The sequence below is a fragment of the Triticum aestivum genome, chromosome 5A (genome assembly GCF_018294505.1).
Source record: "Triticum aestivum cultivar Chinese Spring chromosome 5A, IWGSC CS RefSeq v2.1, whole genome shotgun sequence".
Lineage (NCBI taxonomy): Eukaryota > Viridiplantae > Streptophyta > Magnoliopsida > Poales > Poaceae > Triticum > Triticum aestivum.
Window position 1 is genome coordinate 408,955,476 of NC_057806.1, and position 12,249 is coordinate 408,967,724.

The window sequence follows — 12,249 nt, forward strand, 5'->3', positions numbered from 1 at the left end:
TGCCCGGTTTGATTTTTTATTAACATCCTATTATGGAGTAACACGGTGTTTTATTATAACCCGGCACGGTTTACATGGTAAACCGGCATTATATATATACAGGAGCTGCTATCTCCTCCAACAGTGTGGGTTTATGAAACCTCCGCTTCAAGATTGGCTAAGCCAACTTCATGCCCAATGATGGCAGGTATTATGTATCTCAAAGATTTGATCATATGTTTAAATTTCAGCTATTTTGATTTTACATATGCAGACATCATACTCCGCCTAACGGTACAACCGCGGTGGTACTTTAAGATTTTTTATGTTGCAGAAAATACTTTGGAAAGTTCATCACCCAAAGGAAGCACAAGTTGCAATGGTTATGCACGAAGGCATATTAAGATCAAGAGTATCAGCTAGCCTATTACAAGGCAACACGGTGCCCAAAACAAGATCATTGTTTTTCAAAGGAGAAGCAGTTTAAACCGGATTTCGGTTCAAGCTTGGTCACCAGCCTGGCCTGATGGTTGTGGGTCATCCCGCGCCGCTTCAACTTCAGTTTCTCTACCCAGCGGCTGGAAATCAATAGTTGTCCAGTCGATTCCCATTAATGCTCGAAAGACAGCTTCATCATGGATCAACAACGACGGTTCAATATCGGGAGCGTAAGTATGCTTACGGATTGGAGGGATAAGATTTTCCGCTTCATGAATTGGTGCAGCTACTCGCTTGTTTTGATTGTCATATTGGGCTTGATAATGGGACAAGTCTACTTCTTCAGCCAATTGACAAGCTAGCGGACGCACCTCCCGGTTTATTGCTCGTAGATCCGCTTCACTAAACTCTGACCCGTCTTCCTTCAAGCTGGGATAGCCCTGAGCCGCTTCAATAAGATCAAAATCCGGCACCCAAGCTTTTGCCCAGATTAAGGCATTGATCGCACCGGTTCGAGCAGCATATTTCTTTAGCTCTTCAACCCGGGCAGGAAGCACCGACAGTTTCTTCAGAGTGTCCTGAATCAAAGTGGGCGCCGGATTGTTGCGGGATGCAGTACAGATGATCCGCTGTGCACCAGTGTACAGTTGTTCGATCAACGTGTAGGCGGCTTTCAATTTCTTCCGCACATCTGACCCCAAGTGACAATGCGTGTCCCTGAAATATCACAAAGGGTTAACAAACCGGCAGCTCTGTAAGACGGCCGAATCAATTCAGAAATCAAACCGGCTTACCAAAGATAGCAGCGGTCATGGCATGCACGTGCCGCTTTATGCTGGTCAGTTCGTCCACCACCGGTTTTAGTGCAGCCTCGGCGTCTTCTGCTCGTTTGGTTAAAGTGGATTTTTCAGTAGCCCAATCTGCCCGCTCCTTCTTGAAATTCTTCTTAAGCTGTTCCATGACGCTTAAGGCGCTGGTCAACTCCTCTTTTGCTTTTGAGGTTTCAGTCTGTTGGGACTTCAGATTTTCTTGGAGATCGGTGATTTGGGTCTCTTTTGTCTTCAGCTCAGCCTGCATACAGACAGTTAAATGATTCAGCAAGCAATGCAAGAATTGAAGCACCAACCACATAACAAGTTATGCACTTGGCGCTTGGGGGCTAATGCCTATTTGATCTTCATATTTCACTTGATTATAAAGTCCCAAGATCAATACAAGTATTCAACTTGGCACTTGGGGGCTAATGGCTATTTGCTCGAATATATTCTGATGCGGCGATCTCAATTACTTAAAGTCCCGGTTTAACTACACTAAGTTAAACCGGCCCTTGGGGGCTACATCAGCGAGTTCCGAAGCATTGGGATTTATATTAGCAAGTCCCGGTTTGGATGCAGATTCTAAACCGGCCCTTGGGGGCTAGGAGAATTAACAAGATTGAAATATCCAGACAGGAAAAAGCACATGGAAGTTACCTCAAATTTCTCTTTCATCATATTAACTAGACCAGCTTCATAGTCACGGCTGGTGTATAGCCGGTTCAGATAGCTGGAATGGAGATCTTGGGCGTTCAAAGCGGCATAAGTTGTCAGATCGGCATTCCATTTTCCCTTGCCAATGGCAGCAAATTCTTCCTTGCCAGTGTGTCTGGATAAAGCAACGGGATTGCCTGGCTCTGTGTGACCAATGCCAGTAATAACAACCTCATCATCCTTGGCATCGCCGGTTTGCACTGGGGCCGTTGGCTTATCAGTAGGCTTTGATGGATTGGTGGATTTCTCAATCTGGATGGGGCTTGTGGGCTGGTTGACAGGACTTGAGGTATCAATAGGCCTCTCTTCAGCAATAAGATCGTCATCTCGCTGCGGTGGATCATTGGGTATATCTTCAGGAATAGCCGCTTCAAGATCTGGTGTTTTGCCCGGTTCAGGGACGGCATCCTCCTCGGCCGCTTTATCCAGGCGAGCCTTCTTGCTCAGCCTAGGCTTGGCCCTAAAAGGAATAACAAATTCAAATACAGCGTATGTTCCAAGGTGATGTACCGGAAATATTATGATAAGTATAGCTTACCCAAGCACCGTTTCGAGCGGTGGCAGCTGAGTAGCCGATGACTCGCCAGAGGATGAGTAGGAAGTAATCTGATAATCGGAGTCAAATGGATTAAGAGGTTGACGAAAACAGCCCGCTTTCGGAAAAGCATTGACAAGCAAATTAGAGACCTCTGAACGGTGTTTCCGAACCGGACTATTCGGTAAACCGGCGGAGGTAACTACCTGGCCGTTGTGCCGGGTTGTGCAGCGAGCTTCGTGCTGTTGGGTCTTCATAAGAAATTTGGGATCCAAGTAAGCAAGAGGATGAGAAAATTTAACTTTCCGATTTGCCTGACGGATTTTTAGTGAAGGCAAAGGTTCTGAATCGGAAGAGAGAATAATTACCTCTGCAGCATCAGCATGGCTCGCTTCGGTATCATCGTGACAAATATCATCATCAATAAGACGCATGAAAAATAAGCTAAGTGAGTCAAGCTCTACCTCAAGGTCCGGATTATCCACGTCATCATCAGGGGCCGGATCAGAAGATGCAGTGGTTTTCTTCTTGTGAGCAGGCCGTTTCATGACTTTAGTCTTTGGCCGGGTTGGTCGCTCCGGTTTGTCTGGTTTTTCTGGCTTCTCCTGGGGAAGTTTCTTGCTCCAAAACGGATCATTACCCTGTTTAAACAGACATTGATATTAAACAATGACCAGATATATCAATAACAGGTTCAGTAAAAAGGAAAAAAAATCAAATTCTTACAGCTGGCGGTTTGTTGGTGGCATAGAAGGGAAGCAGGCCGGTTCGAGCACACACGTGTTCCGGTTCATTCAGCATTTTATTCACAGCCTCTGTAATTTCTTCGTCGGTAAGCTGGATGTTAGCATGTCGCAGTGGGTCATCAACACTGCCAGTATACTCGCACATCAAACCGGAGCGCTGACTAAGGGGCAGTATGCTCCACGATATCCAACAGCGAGCGAGATCAACTACTATTAAACCATTGGCCATGAAGGCTCTGAGCTTGGACAGTTGAGGAGCGTATTTGCTTCTCTCCTTGGCAGTCAACCTTTGCGGAAAGGGGTGTGTATTTCTAAGCCGCTCCGGACGAAAGCCAGGCAAAGGATTTTCGCCAGCAGGGGAGGTGTCTTTGCAATAGAACCATGTTTGATTCCACTCTTTGGGGTGGCTGTGCATCTTGCCGTGAGGGTATGTGACCTCTTTTCTTTTCTGAATCGCCACACCACCCAATTCCGTATTGGAACCATCAGAAAACTCAGTACGGCGGTTTAGATGGAAACAGTCTCTGAACAACTCCACTGTGCGCTCCTCTTGAAAGAACACCTCACAGAGCACTTGGAAGTGACACATGTTTGTAACAGAGTTGGGACCAGTGTCTTGTGGGTGGAGTTTAAAATCGGCTAAAACGTCCCGGTAAAATTTAGAACCGGGTGGCTTAAAGCCCCGGGCTAAGTGATCTACGAAAACGACGACCTCTCCTTCTTGAGGTGTGGGAGGGCATTCTTTGCCAGGGACTCTCCAATGGATGGTGTTTTTGCTGCCTAAAGCGCCGATCAGGACTAAATTGTTCAGTTGAGTCTCTGTGACGCGAGAAGGAACCCAGTTGCACTCATATACTTGCTTGGCCATGATGAAATCTACAAGATAGGTAATTCCGGTTCAAGAATGCATTGATTAAAGTGCACTGGTATGTACAATATTAAACCGGAGACAGCTCTATCTAAACCGGAGTTTTATGAAGCAACAGCATAAGGCGGTTCAACAAGGGGACTAATGGTATATACCGGTTTGGCAATTTTTCTATAAAGTTAAACCGCCTGATCTAAGCATTGAAACAGTTGAGATTATGGATACATAAGTGTACAGAAACAGATTTCACAAGATTTCTCTACAGCGACGGATCTGAAGCAAGTTCAGAAAAGAAGGAAAATATTCAAGGTTCAAAAAAACAGTACCGAATCAATGGGCAGAGATACAGGTAGATCTATGGTCTTGAGGCACATAAGTAAAGGCGGATGCTAAGAACTATCGCTACACAGAGCAAAGGTTCACAGGTTCATCTAGGATCTATCATATGAGTACGAAGCAGACGATGAACACTGAAGAACTCGGAAACCCTAGAACGGATCTACGGAGGAAAAGGTGAAGAACTCGCCGGAGCCGAGGAAGAAACAGAAGGTCGCCGCGATGCTCTGGTACAATCAGGGTGATGCAGCGGCCAAGGTTGGAGCAGAGGTCATCGACGGCGGCGGAGCGCCGAAGCTGGACGATGCGAGGAAGACGAAGCAGAAGGGCACGAAGGGGAAAAAGAAATGACCCTTCGGTCCTATTTATAAGGCAAGGGACAGGAGTCAGGCGTGAAAATCAAGGGACCGTGGGTTTGGAAATGAAGTTGTCGCCTTAATTATCGGAGACCTATTAAACAAAAAACAAAAAGGGGGTATCATGGATAAGGTTCTTTATAACAGGTGACGTCAAGCCGGTTTACAACGACCAGAGAAGATGACATCATGGCGGTTCAACAAACTACAAGAAGATGTTGAAGGTGAAGATTTTTGCTAAGGATTGACATGAACCTGTTCAAATCAATCTGGGGCCTAATGTTGGGGATATTACTACTGGGTGTAAACTTGCCTATCTGGGCCGGGTTAACTTCATCAGTAGTTAATTATGTTAAAGCCCAAGAAGGCAGATGAGAGCTCAAGGCCCATAGTCGGTTCAAGGCCTGTAGCCATAAACCGGCGTTGGTATTTAACTTGTATTATAAGTTAGGAATAAGTAGAGACCAAACCAGACACATCTATGAGCCGGTATTGGGACTCTGTGAACCGACGGGCGTCACCCATGTATATAAGGGGACGACCCGGCGGTGGTTCAAGGACAACAGACAACAACTCGAGACTTAGGCGAAGCTTGTTTGCTCCCTAGTCATCGAAACCCCATCAATTCCATCACAACTAGACATAGGCTTTTACCTTCATCGAAGGGGCCGAACTAGTATAAACCCTCTTGCGTCCCTGTGTCCGCTTTAACCCCTTTAAGCTAACCCGTTGTGATGGCTCCATGACTAAGTCCTTTCTCTAGGACATCTGCCGTGACAAAACCATGACAATATGGCTCCTGCCAGTTGCCGATAACTCGGTTACAAAACATGATCATCTCATACAATAAAATTTAGCATCATGTCCTGACCATATCACATCACAACATGCCCTACAAAAACAAGTTAGACGTCCTCTACTTTGTTGTTGCAAGTTTTACGTGGCTGCTACGGGCTGAGCAGGAACCGTTCTTACCTATGCATCAAAATCATAACGATGGTTTGTCAAGTTGGTGCTGTTTTAACCTTCGCAAGGACCGGGCATAGCCACACTCGGTTCAACTAAAGTTGGAGAAACTGACACCCGCCAGCCACCTGTGTGCAAAGCACGTCCATAGAACCAGTCTCACGTAAGCGTACGCGTAATGTCGGTCCGGGCCGCTTCATCCAACAATACCGCCGAACCAAAGTATGACATGCTGGTAAGCAGTATGACTTATATCGCCCACAACTCACTTGTGTTCTACTCGTGCATATAACATCTACGCATAAAACCAGGCTCGGATGCCACTGTTGGGGAACGTAGTAATTTCAAAAATTTCCTATGCACACGCAAGATCATGGTGATGCATAGCAACGAGAGGGGAGAGGTGTCTACGTACCCTCGTAGACCGTTCGCGGAAGCGGTTATATCAACGCGGTTGATGTAGTTGTACGTCTTCACAATCCGACCGATCCAAGTACCGAAAGCACGGCACCTCCGAGTTCTGCACATGTTTGGCTCGGTGACGTCCTCGCCTTCTCGATCCAGGAAGAGGGGCGAAGTAGTAGATGAGTTCCGGCAGCACGACGGCGTGGTGACGGTGTTGGTGAAGAACAGTCTCCGCAGGGCTTCACCTAAGCACTACGAAAACTATGACGGAGGATAAACTAGAGGAGACGGGGTAGCCGGCACACGGCTTGGTGTTTCTTGATGTGTCTTTGGTGCTAGCCCTTCCCCTCTATTTATATGTTGAGCCCTGGGGTCGAAACTTGGAGTAAAAGCCTCCACAAATTCGGTTTCACCCGAAAGGCAAGAGTCCTTCTCGGACTCCAGGGCTAGATGCCAGGGTTCCCGGCGTCTACCCCCTAGACGCCAGGGTTCCTGGCGTCTAGCCTCTGGTCTCTGCAAAACTTCCTTTTGCACTTTCCAAAAGCCTCGTGGGCTTTCCCCTTTGGCCCAGATAAAGTGTTCTCGTGCCCAAACATTTCGGGAAACATTCGGAACCCCTTCCGGTGGATTCCGGAACCCTTCCGGAGATCAAACACTACTATCCCATATATCAAACTTTATCTCCGGACCATTCCGGAGTTCCTCGTCATGTCCGTGATCTCATCCCGGACTCCGAACAACATTCGGTCATCAACATACATAACTCATATAGTACTATATCGTCAACGAACGTTAAAGCGTGTGGACCCTACGGGTTCGAGAACTATGTAGACATGACCGAGACACCTCTCTGGTCAATAACCAATAGCGGGACCTGGATGCCCATATTGGCTCCTACATATTCTACGAAGATCTTTATTGGTCAGACCGCATAACAACATACGTTGTTCCCTGTGTCATCGGTATGTTACTTGCCCGAGATTCGATCGTCGGTATCTCAATACCTAGTTCAATCTCGTTACCGGCAAGTCTCTTTACTCGTTCCGTAATACATCATCCCACAACTAACTCATTAGTTGCAATGCTTGCAAGGCTTATAGTGATGTGCATTACCGAGTGGGCCCAGAGATACCTCTCCGATAATCGGAGTGACAAATCCTAATCTTGAAATACGCCAACCCAACAAGTACCTTTGGAGACACCTGTGGAGCACCTTTATAATCACCCAGTTACGTTGTGATGTTTGGTGGCACACAAAGTGTTCCTCCGGTAAACGGGAGTTGCATAATCTCATAGTCATAGGAACATGTATGAGTCATGAAGAAAGCAATAGCAACAAACTAAACGATCAAGTGCTAAGCTTACGGAATGGGTCAAGTCAATCACATCATTCTCCTAATGATGTGATCCCGTTAATCAAATGACAACTCATGTCTATGGTTAGGAAACTTAACCATCTTTGATCAACGAGCTAGTCAAATAGAGGCATACTAGTGACACTCTGTTTGTCTATGTATTCACACATGTATTATGTTTCCGGTTAATACAATTCTAGCATGAATAATAAACATTTATCATGAAATAAGGAAATAAATAATAACTTTATTATTGCCTCTAGGGCATATTTCCTTCAAAAATTGGGGGCCAGATCATGAAAATCCAGCCTGTAGTAGAACATGAGCCCGCGGACAAACGGGTGGAGGGGAAATCCCAGTCCGCGGATGAAGTGGGTAAGAAAAACTACCCTCTCATGGGGTTCGGCCGTCGGGATGATCTTCCCTGCATCTGGCAGCCAGTGCGCGATATGTGCGGTCAGATATCCGGCTTCCCGTAACTTTGTGATGTTCTCCTCCATGACGGAGGAGACCATCCACTTGCCTCCCGCTCCGAACATGCTTGGAGTGGTTTGAGAAGAAAGACGCGAACTTGGGCGCTGGAGCTCGAGTGTGCGAGAATGGGTAAGCAAGGGGGAAGAAGGCGTGGGTAAAAAGGGTGAATCATTGTCCCTTTATAAGGGTGGAAGAGGCGATGCGCCTCCCCACTTGCCTGGTAAAATCGCTTATTCCCCAAGCGCCGTAATTGATGGCGCGGTTGGGTTACCCACGTCCATATTGATGAGAATCCCGTAATAAGGGGACATGATCTCTGCTTTGACAAGACGTGTCAAGAAAACGGCCTCGCGATATGTGCGGTGCTAGTTGAGAAAAACGGTTCGAATAATGACCGGGCCATGGCGTGATGTCATGCTGTCAAAACGTGTCAGCAGATTATATTTGTGGAAATATTATTCTCTCTATGGCGGTATGTGGAACTTGTTTTGCAGAGCCGGACACTATCCTTGTGTTCAAAATCTTCCATGGAGTATTCGGAGGAGGAACCCGCCTTGCAATGCCGAAGACAAAACTGCGCGCCAGACTCATCGTCATTGAAGCCTGGTTCAGGGGCTACTGAGGGAGTCCTGGATTAGGGGGACTATATCCTTTGGCCGGACTGTTGGCCTATGAAGATACAAGATTGAAGACTCCGTCCCGTGTCCGGATGGGACTTTCCTTGACGTGGAAGGCAAGCTTGGCAATACGGATATGTAGATCTCCTCCCTTGTAACCGATTCTGTGTAACCCTAGCCCCCTCTGGTGTCTATATAAACCGGAGGGTTCAGTCCGTAGGACAACATACAATCATACCATAGGCTAGCTTCTAGGGTTTAGCCTCTACGATCTCGTGGTAGATCAACTCTTGTAATACTCATATCATCAATATCAATCAAGCAGGACGTAGGGTATTACCTCCATCAAGAGGGCCTGAACCTGGGTAAACATCGTGTCCCCTACCTCCTGTTACCATCCGCCTTAGACGCACAGTTCGGGACCCCCTACCCGAGATCCGCCGGTTTTGACACTGACAGTCAATTCATCAAATATCGTCATTATTGCCTTTCACACTACAAAAAAAGACACATCCTTGACATTTTGGGTCGAATGAAATTCTTTTCTATCATACTTATGACACTTCTATGACAATAATCATGACAAAACACGATATCATCATAGACGTGGTGGGGTCCTACTTCTATGACAAAAATCATGACAGAAAATGGGCTTTTCGTCCTGGGGGGCCGGAGACGCAGCTGCATGACATTCTTTGGGTCGTCCATGACGGAAAAAACCGTGGTAGAAGCGAGGGCGAGGAAAATATCGGGGTGTTCCCGGTTACGGTGGGTGGTCGGGGCCGAGCGATGCATGTTTCTCTCGTACACGCACGCGCGTGGATGCGAGGCGTTGGGCTCTAACTGAACCTGAGCGAGGCGTTGGGCTCTAACTGAACCCGAGCGATTGCACTGCAGGCTACGCGTTACTGAACCTGAGCGATCGATCGATGGTTGTTAACTCAACCCAATCGAGCGATTCCTTCGCTACTGCTGCTAACTGAAGCCGGTCGATGCTGCCTCTGGATGAACAGTGAGCGTTGCTGGGGGGTTTGGATGATCCCGGTGGGGGTTGATGAACATGACCCCGTGGTGTTGCCTCTGGATGAACAGTGAGCGTTGCTGGGGGGGTTTGGATGGGGGTGGATGAACAGGACCCCCTGGTGTTGCCTCTGGATGAACAGGACCCCGATCGATCGAACCAGTTGGGGATGGATGAACAGGACCCTGTGGAGGGCAGGATGAACAGGACCACCCCGTGGAGGGCTAGATGAACAGTAGATGGTGGAGGGCTGGATGAACAGTAACCCGTGGAGGGGTGGTTGAACAGGAGCCTGTGGAGAGGGCTGGATGAACAGTAGCCGGTGGAGTAGCGCGCGGTGGAGGCTGGATGAATAGGAGCCCGTGGATGAACAGTCGTAGGTGAAGGCTGGAGGAGGTCGACGGTAAATGAACAGTAGCCCGTGGAGGCTGGAGGGGGTCGACGGTGGAGATGAATAGTATCCCGTGGAGTCCTGTTTTGTGGTACCCCACACCCCTCTCGATGAAGAGGACCCCTGTTTCGACCATAGCGCTCCAACACAAGTCTGTTTCCTCCGTTTTGTGGTACGCCACACCCCTCCCGATCAACAGGATCCCCATTTCGACCGTAGGAGGTCCGTTTCCTCCATTTTGCGGTATGACATACCCCTCCCGATGAACAGGATCCCGTTTCAAACGTGGTCGGTCGAACACAAGGCCGTTTCCTCCGTTCTGCGGTATGCCAGGCCTCGTTTGCATCGGCTGTTCCGTCCAAGCTGGTTGGCTCCCACGCGTTCCGTTGCCTCCCGATGAACACGACGCATTTCGTTGCCTCCCCATGAACACGACAACGACGCAGTTTCTCCGTTCCGACCCAGCCATGTACACGAGCCATGGCCATGTGTATGGGCGAGTAGGCGTTCGAGACCCCGCCCGTATGTACTTACGTGGCTGTATTTTCCTTCTTGCACACTGGCCGCTGTATGTACGTGTACATGCTACATGCATGCCTCAACTATGACACGTGCACGCTATACATTGACCAGTATGTGCGTACACGTTCGCGACCAGAATGAAAACGCTACGTACGCTTCGACCAGGTGGGTCCTGACTGTCAGGCACTTCCTTGCGTGTGAAGATATAGCTGGTGGGTCCCAGCAGTCAGGGGGGCGAATTGTTTTTTTTTGCCCGGACACACTTCCTTGCGTGTGAAGATGTAGCTGGTGGGTCCTAGCAGTCAGGGGGAACGTTTTTTCGTGAAATACGGTGGCCCGTCCGGTGGGTCCCCGCTGTCAGGTACAGGAATAATTATTTTGCGCGTAATAAGGAGGCACTTCCTTGCGCCTGCCGTGGACCCAGCTGTCAGCCTCTCCACATATAGTACTCTTCCGATGGAAGTCGGCCGTTGACCACATTGACCACGCCGCACCGAGACCACCAAGGCGGTGGACAACGCGGAGCCAGGGAAGACGCGGTAGTGGATGCCCACGCGTAGAGGAGTATGAGGGTTCACTAGTTCGCTGCGGTGTGAGGATGTCGTCGCCGCAGAATAACAGGGGGTGTGGGTGAGTAGAGGGATGGCCTGGCCCGCAGTGGGAGTAGTAGGGGGCGGTGAGGCCTCCACCGCATCGCAGCCAGCCACGGGAGGCAAGAGCACGAGGCATGACTAGCGCTGGTTTGGGCGGCTGGAGCAAGAAGACCATAGGTTGAAGAAGCACTACGGCCGTTGGATGGACATCGTACGGTCACTGGAGCTAGAATCATGCATATTGACTAAGTTGACAAAGCCCTTCGTCCCCGTCAACTTAGTAGGCCCATAAGTCAGCCTGCCACTATACTGGATCCTAGCTAGCAGGGGGTATACATTCTTTTTGTGCGTAATAAGGAGGCACTTCCTTGCGTGTGAAGATATAGCTGGTGGGTCTGAGCTGTCACCGGCGGTAACGTTTTTTTCATGAAATACAGAGGCCCTTCCGGTGGGTCCCAGATGTCAGGTGGAGGAATCATTATTTTGCGCGTAATAAGGAGGCATTTCCTTGCATGCGGCCGTGGACCCAGCTGTCAGCCTTTCCACATATAGTCCACTTCAGATGCATGTCGGTCATTGACCACGTTGACCAGGCCGCTCCGAGAGCACCAGGGCGGTGGACGATGGCGAGGCCTAGGAAGGGAACGACACGGAGGCAGGGAAGACTCGGCAGTTGTTTCCCGCGCGGAGGGGTGTACGACTGTACGAGGGTTTACTGGTTCGTCTGCCGTCGTCGGAGAATAACAACAGGTGTGGGTGAGTAGAGGGATGGCTAGGCCAGTGATGGGAGTACTGTGGGGCGGTGAGGCCTGCTCAGTAGCATAGCCGACCACGGGGAGGAGGGAGCAGGCAGTCTTGCCGGCGCTTGTTTGAGCGGCTGGAGCAGGAAGAGCAGAGATTGAAGAAGCACGACGGGCGTTGGATGGAAATCCAACAGTCACTGCTTGTGGGTCAACCTTTCTTTTAGGAAAGCCTCAAATATGTGGAAAACAGCATACAGCCCATCTGCCATTATTCCTAATAATTTACAACCCATTTGCTAATTCTTAAGGTTTTTTTGGAGCCCATATTCTTTTTGTTAGCATTACAGCCCATATTGTGGCCACGGTTAAAAAATT